The sequence below is a fragment of the Chiloscyllium plagiosum genome, unplaced genomic scaffold (genome assembly GCF_037043375.1).
Source record: "Chiloscyllium plagiosum isolate Xiang-an unplaced genomic scaffold, Cpla_swu_hap1 HiC_scaffold_22, whole genome shotgun sequence".
NCBI lineage: Eukaryota > Metazoa > Chordata > Chondrichthyes > Orectolobiformes > Hemiscylliidae > Chiloscyllium > Chiloscyllium plagiosum.
The window spans coordinates 59,801,392-59,815,654 of record NW_028270160.1 but is presented as its reverse complement, the minus strand read 5'-3'; positions in this window follow the sequence as shown (position 1 = coordinate 59,815,654).

Sequence of the window (14,263 nt, the reverse complement as noted above, 5' to 3'; positions counted from 1 at the left end):
GGGATTTTTAACACATTAGACACAATTGAAATACAGGCTCAGTAAAGGATAACAATCATTGCAACGTTTATTACAAAATGTCAAAAGATGTCAGAGTCCCTGTCACATTGGTAAAATAATCTAAGTTTGACTGTCAGTTGTTAGTGCCTTTAATAGTGCCCCATGTTAGTGGATGAGGCAGCATCAACTACTATGGAGCAAGCCACGATGGTGTTTTAAAACTGAAATAGACTTGAAGAGCATTGCCACTCCAAAATGTTGCAGCAGACTTCAAAAGAATGATAAAGTGTCTTTCACACATTAGCAGAACCACTAAATGGTTGGCAAAGTGAGATGTAATCAAGAGACTGTTGGTGTGACAAAAATTCCATCAAGTCAAAATAAAACCAAGGGAAGAGCTGCTGACACCAAACTAGAATCAGAGATTGGCTACACCACAGAGAGAGGCCTTTCAGCCCACAGAGCCTGTACCAGTTCTCTGTGAGACTAACTCAGCCATTTCCACACCCTTGGCCTTTTCCTATAGCCCAGTGTTTTTTTTTCTTTCTCCTCACGTGCTTATCCAGTTCCTTTCCAAAAGCCTTGTATTTTACCTGCCTTTGCCACACTTTCAGAGAGTGTGTTCCAGATCCTATCCACTCGATAAAACTTCGTAAAACCATCTCAGCCATTGGTTCTCACTGAAATCGGTGTCCTCTTGATCCTTCGCCACTGGGGACAGTTTCTCTCTGTGTACTCTGTCCAGGCCCCTCACAAATTTGAACCCATCCAGCAAATCTCCTTCTCTCTTGCCTTCTCATAAGCTTTGCCACTGGATCCAGCTCATGCCCCTGCAGTGATTATTGTAGATCTATTTGGTACCCTCTCTAAACGTTCACCCTTCCTGAAGAGCAGCACCTAGCGCTAGATTCAATGCTTTGAGTTCATAGAATCCATACTGTGTGGGAGCAGGTCATTCTGCCCAATATGTGCACACACCAACCCTCCGAAAAGCATCCCTCCCACACCCAACCCCCCCCTACCTTATCCCTGTAACTGAATTTTCCCTAGATGCTAATCCACCTAGCCTGCAGAATGTGCTTTCTGATTGATCTTTGTATCACTGGTAAATTGAGCAGTGACTCCCTTCACCAGAGCAATATTTATCTGACTTCCCTTTAAAAGACAATTACTCATCTCAACTCCAAAACATCATCTCACACAGCTATGTTTTGACAGGGTGGTTAAGAAGGCAAGTAGCATGCTTGCCTTCAGTTCTCATACCTTTGAATAGGAATTGGGGCATTATGGTGAGGTTCTACAGGACATTAATGAGACCTCTTCTGGAGCACTGTGTCAGCAAGGATAGAATTAAGCAATAGAGGGGGTTCAGAAGAGATTTAGCAGAATGTTGCCAGGAATGGAGGGTTTAAGTTATAAAGAGAGGCTGGATAGGCTGGGGCTTCTTTCACTGCAGCGTGGGAGGTTGAGGCGTGACCATATAGAGGCTTATAAAATAATGAGGGGTTTATATAAGGTGAATAGCAGGTGTCTTTTTCCTTGGGTGGGAGATCTCAAGATTAATGGACTTCAGTACGGTGTTCGACAAGGCTCCCCATGGGAGACTGGTTAGCAAGGTTAGATCTCATGGAATACAGGGACTAGCCATTTGGATACAGAACTGGCTCAAAGGTTGAAGACAGAGGGTGGTGGTGGAAGGTTTCTTTTCAGACTGGAGGCCTGTGACCAGTGGAGTGCCACAAGGATCAGTACTAGATCCACTGCTTTTCACCATTTAGAGAAATTATTTGAATGTGAACATATGGGATAAGGTTAGTATGTTTGCAGTTGACACCAAAATTGGAGGTGTAGTGGACAGCAAAGGAGGTTACCTCAGAGTACAATGGGATCTTGATCAGATAAGCCAACAGGCAGAGGAGTGGCAGATGGTGTTTAATTTAGATAAATGTGAGGTGCTGCATTTTGGAAAGGCAAATCAGGGAAGGACTTGTACATGTACTGGTAAGGTCCTGGGAGTGCTGCTGACAGTGTGGTTTCACAGCTCCTTGAAAGTAGAGTCGCAAGTAGATAGGATCGGAAATATTTTTTTAAAATTTGGTATGCTTTCCTTTACTGGTCAGTGTACTGAGTATAGGAGTTGGGAGTTCAAGTAGTGGTTGTACAGGTCTTGGTTAGGACATTTTTGGAACATTATGTGCAATTCTGGTTTCTCTGCTACAGAAAGGATGTTGTGAAATTTGAAAGGATTCAGACAAGATTTACAAGGATGTTGCCAGGGTTGGAGGGTTTGAGCTGTAGGAAGAGGCAGAATATATGGGCTGTTTTCCCTGGAATGTCAGAGGCTGAGTGGGTTTATAAAATCATGAGGGACCTGGATAGCATATATAAACAAAGTCTTTTCCCAGGATTGGGAAGTCCAAAACTAGAGGGCAGAGGTTTAAGGTGAGAGGGGAAATATTTAAAAGGGAACTAAGGGGCAGCTTTTGCATGCAGAGGATGGTGCATGTATGGACTGAGCTGTGTAGTTGGAACTGGGATAAGGTGGGGGGAGGGGAAATGAGGAAACTGGTGGGACTTCACCAGTTTACTCATTTCTCCTCCCCCCTTCCTTTCCCCAGTTCTGATCTTCCAGCTCAGTACCGTCCTCATGACCTGTCCCACCTGTCAATCTTCCTTTCCACCTATTCGTTCCACCCTCCTCTCTGGCCTATCACCTTTACCCTCACTTCCATCGCCTATTGCACTCTCAGCTACCTTCTCCCCAGCCCCAACCCCCCTCCCATTTATCTCTCCACCCCGAGGCTCCTAGCCTCATTCCTGATGAAGGGCTTTTGTCCGAAATGTCGATTTTTCCTGCTCCTCAAATGCTGCCTGACCTGCTGTGCTTTTCCAGTGCCACTCCGATCTTGACAATGGAATGAGCTGCCAGAGGATGTGGTGGAGGCTGATACAATTACAACATTGAAAAGGCACCTGGATAGGTGTATGAATAGGAAGGGTTTAGAGGGATATGGGCCAAATGTTGACAAATGGAAGTAAACGTATTTAGAATATCTGGTCAGCATGGACAAATTGGACTAAAAGGTCAGTTTCTGTGCCATATATGTCTATGACTCTATGACTAAGGGGGGCATTTTTATTAAAGTGAGAGGAGAAAGAATTAAAAGAGACATGAGGGCAACTTTTTTTAAACACAGAGGGGGGTTCGTGTGTGGAATGAATTCCTGAGGAGGTGGTAGATGCGAGTACAGTTAGCATTTAAAAATCATTTGGATAAATTCATGACTAAGAAATGTTTGGAGGGATATGGGCCAAGTATAGGCAGGTGAGACTAGTTTAGTTGTAGGTTATGCTTGACGTGGATTGTTGGAGTGAAGGGTCTGTTATATGACTCTATAACTATGACACTCTCTCTTTATTTTTTAAACATTCACTTGTTTGAAGATCAGGCAAATTGCTTAAAAATGTGAAACCACCTTAAGATGGAAGTTAGAGAAGCAATTAATTGGCAGGGGATAGGACTGAAACCAGGGACTCCCTCCAATCCACATCCATCAAAACCTATTATGGTCTCAGGAAGACATTAATAAATGCGAAGTACTGGGCATTGACATCATGACTGTCAGAGATGGACTAACTCGAAAGGAAATGCGCACTGGAACTAATGTTTCAAAGATTCTAAGAGACCTTTGAACTTGCTGACTTAGAAGCTGCTGTCTGTGGTACTCTTTATTGCTCTCGAAAAGAAACTGGACTAGTTCTGACAGAATCAAAAACAATGCATTTGGAACTGAGGATGTTCAAAACAGCATTTACTAAAGCTGACTCTATCCATAAAACCAGCCACCAACAACAAACAAGGAGCTCAAAACCAGATTAAAATTCCACAACCCTACCCCTCCGATCCAACACTTCCAACATTCATGCCCTCCACCACTGATGCTCAGAAACAGTAGTATGTACCATCCATAAGAGGCACTGCACAATCTTTCCAAGAGCATTTGGACAGCACCTTCCAAACCGACAACCACTTCCATCCAGAAGAACAAGGGCAGCAAATATATGGGAACACCACCACCTGCAAGTTCCCCTCCAAGCCACTCACCATCCTGACTTGGAAATATATTGTTGTTCCTTCAGTGTCACTGGGTCAAAATCCTGGAATTTCCTCCATAAGGGCATTCTTGCTCAACCTACAGCACATGGACAATACAGTTCAATAAAGAAGCTCAACACTACAATGTGAAGGGCAATTAGATTTTAACAAGAAACTGACAAAACGAGTAATTTCCACTGCCTGTCAATGAATATAAAATCCTCTTTATGTGGAGGTTAGAATCTTGTATCTCAAGGAATGGGCGTGTGTCTGTAGTCATGCATGTGATTCATGCGTATATGTACATCTGTGTGATGTATGTGGGGATCGGTGTATGTATGTGTCTTTGTGTATGTTTGTGTATGCTTACATATGTATCTATGAATGGGTGTGTCAATGTGTGTCTGTACAATGTGTATGTTAGAGCATACTTGTATGCCTGTGTGTCTTGTGTTTGTGTCTGTTTCTGTGTGTATACCTGTGTGTGTGTCAATGTTCAGGTGTGTGCTTTGTTTGTATGTGTGTCTGTTTGCCTTTATTTATTAATCTATCTATGTGTGTGTGTGCCTGTGTGCACACTTGCATGTGTATGTGTGCATGTGTGTCTTAGTGTGTCTATGTGTGTGCCTTTATTGTGTGTGTGCCTTTATTTGTGTGTGTGTGTGTGAGAGAGAGATTGTTAGCAGGTAATAAATGTATTATGTCCTTAATTCAAGAAGATCTTGTGATTGGAGCAAGTTCCACATTCTCCCCACACTCTGGGTGAAGAAATTGCTCCTGAATTCCTGATTGAATTTATTTGTGACAATTATGTATCTATGGTTGATCATTCCGGATTCTCCAGATGTGGAAGCACTTTCATTAAAGACCTTTATCAGGTCACCATTCAGCCTTCTACTTTCTGGAGATAAGAACTGCAGTCTGTTCAATTTATTCACTAGTTATAACCTCTCAGTTCTGATATCAAGCTTGTAAATCTTTCTATTTTTCACCTTCACTGAAGCCTTTATATCCTTTTTATAATACGGAGAACAGAGTTGTACACAGCATTCTGACTGACCCAAACAAGGATCTCAGTTTCTGTGATCTTTTTACTTGCTCAGAACACATTTGAATTAACTTATAACCTCTGAAATCATTATAAACAACAAAAAAAACAACTAAATTCGTCAGATCCTGGATATCAGCATAACAGATGGTTAAAGGAAGTCATGCCTTTCATCAGAGTTCCTCTCTCATCAGAAGTGAGATGAATTACCAAGACAAAATTCCATGTATGGCTATTTATACGACCAGCCATGTTTGTATTAGCGCCACTTCTCAGATGGGTTGCCATATGGTGTTCGATTATTTAGTTGCAAATTAAAAGGCTGTTTTTTTTTGCAGTAATGCAAGTTTCATTGTTATGGATGAGCTAACTTTTCAATTCACAAACACAGTTTAGGCACAAAGGATATCATTATTTAAATTGGCAAACTCTGCAGCGAGGGTGACAAGGTTAAAGCAAAAATAACGGCACCCATGACAACTGTCTACTGCTCATTGCATGGAAGCAGATTCACTTTCCATCGCCTACGCCAGTGCTCCCCAAGCCTTTCGTTTTAACCACAGCAACCACTTTGAAGCTTGAAAGTTGTCAAGGATCCCAAGATGAGAGCTGAGAGAGCAAGGATTGGTGGGGGAGGGGGAGGGGGGACGGAGGGGGGGGGATCTGTGAAGTTTCATCTCACAATCCCACTTGGGGGGCATAGGATATTGGGAAATATTGGGACCCTGGACCATTCCTTTAGTTTGGAATGATCAGAAAAAGGGGGCAAAAGGGAATTTGCACTCACAGCTATCAGAGGGGAGGTTCTGGCCGCAATGATATCGTTACTAGAGTTCGGATCGAGGTCGTACTTTGGGGGCTAGGATTTTAGTTACATCACAGCAGATGGAAGGATTGGAGCTTAAAGATCTGGAATTAAGAGTCAATGATGACCATGAAATGACTGTTGTGGGGGAGGGAAGCCCATCTGATTTACTCATGTCCTTTAGGGAAGCAAATTGCTGCTTTCCCTGGTTTGGTTTATATATGACTCCAGACCGACAGCAATATGGTCAACTTTTATCTTCCCTCTGGACGATCAGGGATGGTCAATAAATTCTGGTGATGCCCATGAGCAGTTTGTTATTTAAACAAATGCCATTTCCCACACAATATAACATTAAGCTTTTATGAGCCAACAGGTATACTTGATTCTTCAAGGTTAATAGGACTTATTTTCCACAATCCCATTTCTGAAGCACGAGAGAACAGCATTTAGCCTGAGAAATGACAGCAGAAACACCATTCACAACCCAATCCCCTGGGCGTCTGAGATTGACAGAGAAAAACCAGTTGCTTGAACCTTTAACTCCAGCAGGTATCTTTGTGATGGAATTCAAGTCGCATTTCTCTCAATCCTCCTCAGTATTTGAAGCTCAGATGTTAGAAGCATTTCCATGAAATGGCTGGAAGCTAGTGTCTCCTCAGAGTGCAAATCAAAAAACCATGCTTTCATTTAAACCTTGATTGGCTGTAATAAAGGATGAACTCTGCCACAATGAGGACAAAGGGAAAAGCTCTATTTTGTAGATCGTTTGAGACAGCGACTGAAATCTGAAAGCAAGGCAGTAACTTGTCCATCGATTGAGGTGGCTTTAGGGTTTTTATACAGAACCATTTCCATTAAACTCTGCCTGCCCCCAAATTGGCATCTCTCGAATCTCCACCAATGTCATTTTGGGCTCTCTGCTTCATACCCTGGGCAGGAAGGTGGGGGCGCTGTTAAAGTTTCACCCACATAGTTAAACCTTCAGGTCACTGAGCTTTCCGAATGATGATGAGTTTTTTTTTCTCAGAGCAGAAATTAATTGTTAGTAAATGCAATGTGGTTGTCGGATGCATTCTGTTGAATTGCTGTTTCAGACATTAGCGTCATAGACATGCACAGAACGGAAACATATCCTTGGTCCAACTCATCCATACCAACCCAATATCCTAAATCAATCTAGCCCCATTTGTCAGCATTTGGCCTATATCCCTCCAAACCTTTCCTAATCATGTACCCATCCAGATGCCTTTTAAATGTTGTCATTGTACCAGCCTCCACTATCTCCTCTGGCAGCTCATTCCATACACGCTCAACTCTGTGTGAAAGGTCCCTTTTCAATCTTTCTGCTCTCACTGTCAACCTATACCCTCTAGTTTTGGACTCCTCTATTCCAAGGAAAAAGAGCTTGACAATTCACCCTATCTATGCCCCTCATGATTTTATAAACTTCCATAAGGTCACCCCTCAGCCTCCAATGTTCCAGGGAAAATAGCCCCAGCCTATTCAGCCTCTCCCTGTAGCTCAAACCCTCCAACTTGGCAACAATCCTTGTGAATCTTTTCTAAACCCATTGGAGGCTGAGGGGTGATCTTATGGAAGTTTAATAATATCTTTCCTACAGCAGAGAGACCAGAATTGCGCACAGTATTCCAAAAGCAGCCTAACCAATGTGCTGTACAGTCTCAACCTGACCTCCCAACTCCTGTATTCAATGCACTGACCAATAAAAGCAAGCATATCAAATGCCTTCTTTACTACCCTGTCTACCTGTGACTCCACTTTCAAGGAACTATGAACCTGCACCCCAAGGTCTCTTTGCTCAGTAACACTCCCCAGTCCTGCCTTGATTTGCTTTTCCAAAATGCAGCACCTCACATTTATCTAAATTAAACTCCATTTGCCACTCCTCAGCCCATTGGCCCATCTGATCAAAATCCTGTTGTACTCTGAGGTAATCTTCGTCACTGTCCACTACACCATGTATTCTTCTGTCATCTGCAGACTTACTAACCATAGCCTCCTATATAACGTACAAATATTATTTGTTTTTCTGTGCTTATATTTGCTGTTTGCATGTTTTATTCTTTTAGTCCACAGATCAGATCTGGAAAGACTTTTATCTTCTTTCTCGATGTAGACAATTAGATAATACTGGTCAGGCCAATACAACAGGTAAGCTGGAGTGAACCTTGCCTCAGTGTGACAATGACTAGCACAAGTGGCTGTGCTGATTTCAGCCTGTCCTCTGAGCAGATTGAGGCCTTGAACCCACTGTGGTAAAGTATGTGTTACACACAAATTCTGGGTGAGGTTTCCCCAATTTGTCATGGCTGTAGAGAAGACACCACAAACAGCTAAATTCCAAGGGTGAGGAGGCATATACTGGATCCGCTAAAATCATAAGATGTAGCAGCAGAGGTAGGCCAATCAGCCCATCGAGTTTGGTCCGTCCGTCAGTCCGTCATGGCTGATCTGTTAATCCGCAACTTCAAGTGCATGATCACATGACCTTCCCATAATCTTTTAGGAGGGAGAGGAAGCTGATTTTAAAACCCATTGATTTGTGCTTTATGCTTTCAAACGCTGATGAATTTTAAGCTTTGAATCCCGTACTGATTAAAAACCTGTCTCTGCCTTGAGTATACTTAACGACCTAACCTCGACAGCCCTCTGCAGTTGAGAATTCCACGATATCAATACCCACTGCTTATATTTCTTAAATGGGTGACCCCTTATACTGAGATTCTGCCCTGTGGTTCTACACTCTCCCACAAGGGAGAACAACCTCTCCATATCCACTTAGACCCCTAAAAATCCTTTATGTTCCTCATTTTTCTATATTTCAATGAGTACAGGCCAGCCAACTCAATTTCTCCTCCTAAGACAGTCCCTCCACATCTGGGATCAACTGAGTGAACTTTCCCTGGCCTGCCTCCAATGCCATTGTACCTTACTTTAGTTTCAGATCTCCAGCATCCAAAGATGTGCAGGTTAGGTGGATTAGCCATGCTAGATTGTCCGTAGCATTCAGGGATGTTTGGGTTTGGGGAAATGTAGAGTATTAGGGTAAAGGAATAGGTCTGGGTGGGATGCTCTTTGGAGGGTCGGTATGGACTTGTGGGGCCAAATGGACTGTTTCCACACTGTAGGGATTCTGTGATCCTACTGTTCACAGTATTCTAGCTGTGGTCTAACTCAGGCCTTGTGTAGTTTCACAAACCTTCCCTGTTTTTATATTCAATTCAGTTTGTAGTAAAGGCCAATATGCCTTCCCTATGACCCACAGAGCTTGGATATGTGCTCTTTCTGATTCACACACAAGGACCCCCAAGTTCCTCAGCTTCCTGTATTCTTCTACCCTGCTTTTGCCACCCACCCCGTCAGTTGATTGTAACAAAGTTGGCGTAAAAATAGACCATTTCCCTTGTGCAGAGCCTCCTCTCAGACCCAAATTAACTCTATTCAAACAAAGAACTGCAGATGTTGTAGATCTGAAACTAAAGTGGGCGGCACGGTAGCACAGTGGTTAGCACTGCTGCTTCACAGCGTCAGAGACCCGGGTTCAATTCCCACCTCAGGCGACTCTCTGTGTGGAGTTTGCACATTCTCCCCGTGTCTGCGTGGGTTTCCTCCGGGTGCTCCGGTATCCTCCCACAATCCAAAAAAATGTGAAGGGGTTAGGTGAATTGGCCATGCTAAATTGCCCGTAGTGTTAGGTGAAGGGGTAAATGTAGGAGAATGGGTCTGGGTGGGTTACGCTTCGGCGGGTCGGTGTGGACTTGTTGGGCCGAAGGGCCTGTTTCCACACTGTAAGTAATCTAATCTAATCTAAAGTAGAAAATGCGAGTGAAATTCAACAGGTCTGGTATCATCTGTGGGAAGAGAGCAGAGTTAATATTTCAAGAGGTTCTGATCAGGCGCTGACGAAGAGTCACCAGACTTGAAATATTAACTCGACTGGCTTTATACAGATGCTGAGATGGAAATGTGTTGCTGGAAAAACGCAGCAGGTCAGGCAGCATCTAGGGAACAGGAGAATCGACGTTTCGGGCATTAGCCCTTCCTGAAGAAGGGCTAATGCCCGAAACGTCGATTCTCCTGTTCCCTAGATGCTGCCTGACCTGCTGCGTTTTTCCAGCAACACATTTCCATCTCTGATCTCCAGCATCTGCAGACCTCACTTTCTCCTCCTTTATACAGATGCTGCCAAACACCCTGAGTCTCACCACACATGCACACACACACGCGCGCAAATACACAGACACAGACACACACTCACACACATGCACTCACACACACACAACACACACACACACACTCACACACGCAGACACTCCTAGATCAGAAGTAAGAAAAGGTTATATGGATCAGTTGCTGAATTTTTCACAAGAGCCATTGAACACTGCGGCGATTGCAGTTACTGGTAGCATTGGTAGTTAAATCGTCGGTTTCACGGTCCTTAGTTTTGCAGGTTGGTTGAGCTTCCGTAGTTCTGATTCTTTTTACCTGGGATGAATTCTAACATTCAGGGTGAGAGGGAGCCTTTCATTGTCCAGTTTCTTCTGTCTGGCTGCTATCTAGTTGCTTTCTAGCACTAAGAGTAAGAGAACATCTTTACCTAGAAGACAGGGATAACGGACGATAAGTTCTCTGACTGCGACCATCACAGCACACTGAGCTCAAACCCAGGATGGTATACAGGAGAACATTCAGTCCCCCTAACACACTCCAGCAGCGATGGAATTGGCTTTTTAACCCCTGCCTTTGTGTATTGTTCAAAAGGGAAAAATGTGACTACGCTTTGGAACTTAACCTGAGGTTGGTGGCCTGCTGTTGCACTCGTTATCCTCGTGAGCGCAAGAGATCCCTGTCTAACTGTGTCTTGATTTCCCACTCTGGACTATCTTTCCTTTGAAGACACAATTCCCTTTGCATCTTTAGATATGATATTCCATCGGTCTCTTTTGGTAGCCACTTAAGTTACTTCCACATATTTGCAGTATCAACTCCCTTAAAAGACAAATGTGCAGATTATTTTGGGGTTCTGACCCATGGTCATGACAAGGGAGATGGATTTGTGCAGTACTGAGGGACGCATGTCATCTTTTGGATGAGATTTACCACTCAGATGAACCTGAGTGATTCTGTGCCACTTTTTCAATGAGAAATTCTTTCTGAGGTCCTTGATTTATGCCTTAAGTGATGTCACTAAAAGCAGATCATCTGGTTAATTAGCACAACAATACTGGTAGGAACCCTTGTGCATATTTGCTATTATGTTTGCTACATTAGAACCATTTCAATTCAGATCGAAACCACTGGTTAATTTCTTTCGGCTGGCTAAGCAATCCAACACAGAGCTTGAAAACCACATGATCCTGCTTTGCTCAGCCTTGACCAGAGATAAATTGCCCAACACGCTGCCTCTGTTTAACTGCACAAAATTAAAAATGGGCAAAATTATAATTTGGCAGGTGTTGGTTAATAAAACATGAAGCCCAAACTCATGATGGCCAAGATTGACGAAGCTGCTGATGAATATTTGATACATTTCCTGAAACTGTCTCCAGTCAGCAATTGTTGTGTAAACTAACATATTCCAAAAGCACCTGTTAGCTTTCGAAAGGGCTTTTTGCAATTTGTTCTAGCGATTGAATGCTCTGCGGGAATTAATCGAGTCAGTGTAACAGAAGTGATCCAAGTTACTCTTATTTTGTTTTGTAGACACAAGCGTTTTGTACCTTGGGAGACAGGTTGATAACTGACTGGTAAACTTTCCCAAAGCATTAAGAATCGGGCATATTCCTGGTCAGTTGTGAGATGGAAAGAAAATTGGAGCCTCTTCCCTCACTATTCTAAGCTCCAGTCTGCAACATACATGTAAAAAGAGGAATGTTGCTACAGCAACGAGGGAGGCAATGGCCTAGTGGTATTATTACTGGATGTTCATTCAGAGACCCAGAAAATGTTCAGGAGAATCTGGGTTCAAATCCTACCACAGCAGTTGGTGGAATTGAAATTCAATAAATATCTGGCATTAAAGAGTCTAATGATGACTATGAATCGGTTGTCAATTATCAGGAAAAGCACAGCAGGTCAGGCAGTATCCGAGGAGCAGGAAAATTGACGTTTTGGGAAAAAGCCCTTCTTTTGTCCGAAACGTCGATTTTCCTGCTCCTCGGATGCTGCCTGACCTGTTGTGCTTTTCTAGCACCACTCTAATCTAGACTCTGGTTTCCAGCATCTGCAGTCCTTGTTTTTACCTAATTATCAGGAAAACCCCATCTGGTTCCCCAATGTCCTTTAGGGAAGGAAACTGCCAGCCTTCTCTGGTCTGGTCAACATGGGACTCCTGACCCGCAGCAATGTGGGTGACCCTTAACTGTTCTCTGGGCAATTAAGGATGGATAATTGCTGGCCTAACCAACCTCAGCCCATGAATGAATTTTTAAAAAACCCAGACTCCATGTTGTTGGGGGTGTGCTGGGAGTTGGTGGTTGGGGGGGGGGGCGGGGGGGGGAGTCTGTGTTAGGTAGAGTGGTGCCAGCAGTGGAGGATTCTGGCTGGGACGAATTTGGAGTGTTTCTCCCTGCCCTCATCCCTGGTGGAGATGGTGGACATGACTAGACTTCAGGCAAATAAATCACGGTGATGTGTACATCAGACATTGTGGGATAATGCTGTGAAATGAGCTACTTCTGATGCATGACTCATTTAAGGCTCTGTCAGAATTCTCCAGAGTAAAGCTGAACCCTGCACTGCATTGTGAGATATGTCTCATTTGGAAAGCAGCACATAAGTTGATGCTATTCCAAGTGCTGTCTATGGGGCCAGTTATGTTGATAGCCCTTCAGTGCAAGAAGAGCACATGAACTTCCTGTAATCTCTCAGGACAGTGAGAAAGCCAGTCAACGTTCTGCGCACAACACAATTTCTAAATCCATCGACTTGTGCTTTACATTTTCTAACATCGATGATTTTTTGCAAAACCCAGTACAGACTAGATTAGATTAGATTACTTACAGTGTGGAAACCGGCCCTTCGGCCCAACAAGTCCACACCGTCCCGCCGAAGCGCAACCCACTCATACCCCTACATTTACCTCTTACCTAACACTACAGGCAACTTAGCATGGCCAATTCACCTGACCTGCACATCTTTGGACTGTGGGAGGAAACCGGAGCACCCGGAGGAAACCCACGCAGACACGGGGAGAATGTGCAAACTCCACACAGTCAGTCGCCTGAGGCGGGAATTGAACCCGGGTCTCTGGCGCTGTGAGGCAGCAGTGCTAACCACTGTGCCACCGTGCCGCCCACAAATTGGAGCAAATGACTTTGATTGGACAAAGCAAGGTCAAATGTCCCGTCTCATCAAATCATCTCTAAAAAGGTAGTCACAGTGTTTTATTCGTGTACCTCATCAGATAAAAATCCATTTCATCCACAGCATTTGCAGCCTCTATGCATTTTCTCCCACCTGTATCGATATGAATGCATGTGTATTTTGATAAAATTCTGCATCAGAGTTTGATTTGTTGCCTTCTTCCTTTGTAGGTGGTGCCATATATTCCGAATAGAGGGTTTGCAAAGTCTGCACACCAACTTCAGCGAGGGTTCAGGTTCTGTAGCTGCACATGGCAGAGTTCCACGAAATGAAACAAATGAGAATGAGAGCATCCACGGGAAAGAGACCTCTGTGAAACTCGCCAGTTTTGGGAAACATCATTTCTCACTGTTTGACCCAAAGGCTCAGTGTTTATGGATTTGGTTCTGACGATACAGTTTAAAAATAAGATAAAGTTTAAGAATCTGCAATATTTCACTGTACTCCCTGACAGCCAGGCAGAGCTGAAGATTCTACTGGGACCAACAGTACTGCCTGCACTGTAATGGTGACAACATATTTCAACAGTGCTTCCTTAACTGTGCAGCCCTGCTGTTATTCAAGGTTCTATATTCTTTCCTTTCATTGGGACTGCTGTCTGGCTGTCTGAAGTTATGATTCATTTGTTTACAAGAATTTAACATTTAGGATTGGGGGGTGGGTTCTGCAGGGGATGAGAAGAGAAGAGAAATGGATCAACCGCCCACATTGCATGGTGCATGCAGAACGGGTGGAGAATCTGGATCCACCAGGGGTTTCCACTCCACACAACACGGATCACAAATTGCTCCCTGATACGAGAGGAGGCCATATTTTAGATTTGTAGTTGTGCCTGACAGGGGAGCATTCTGAATCACATCGAAAACTCCGTCCAGTTCACTCCTAATAACCCAATAGAACTCATATCAACCGAGAGGCTCCATTT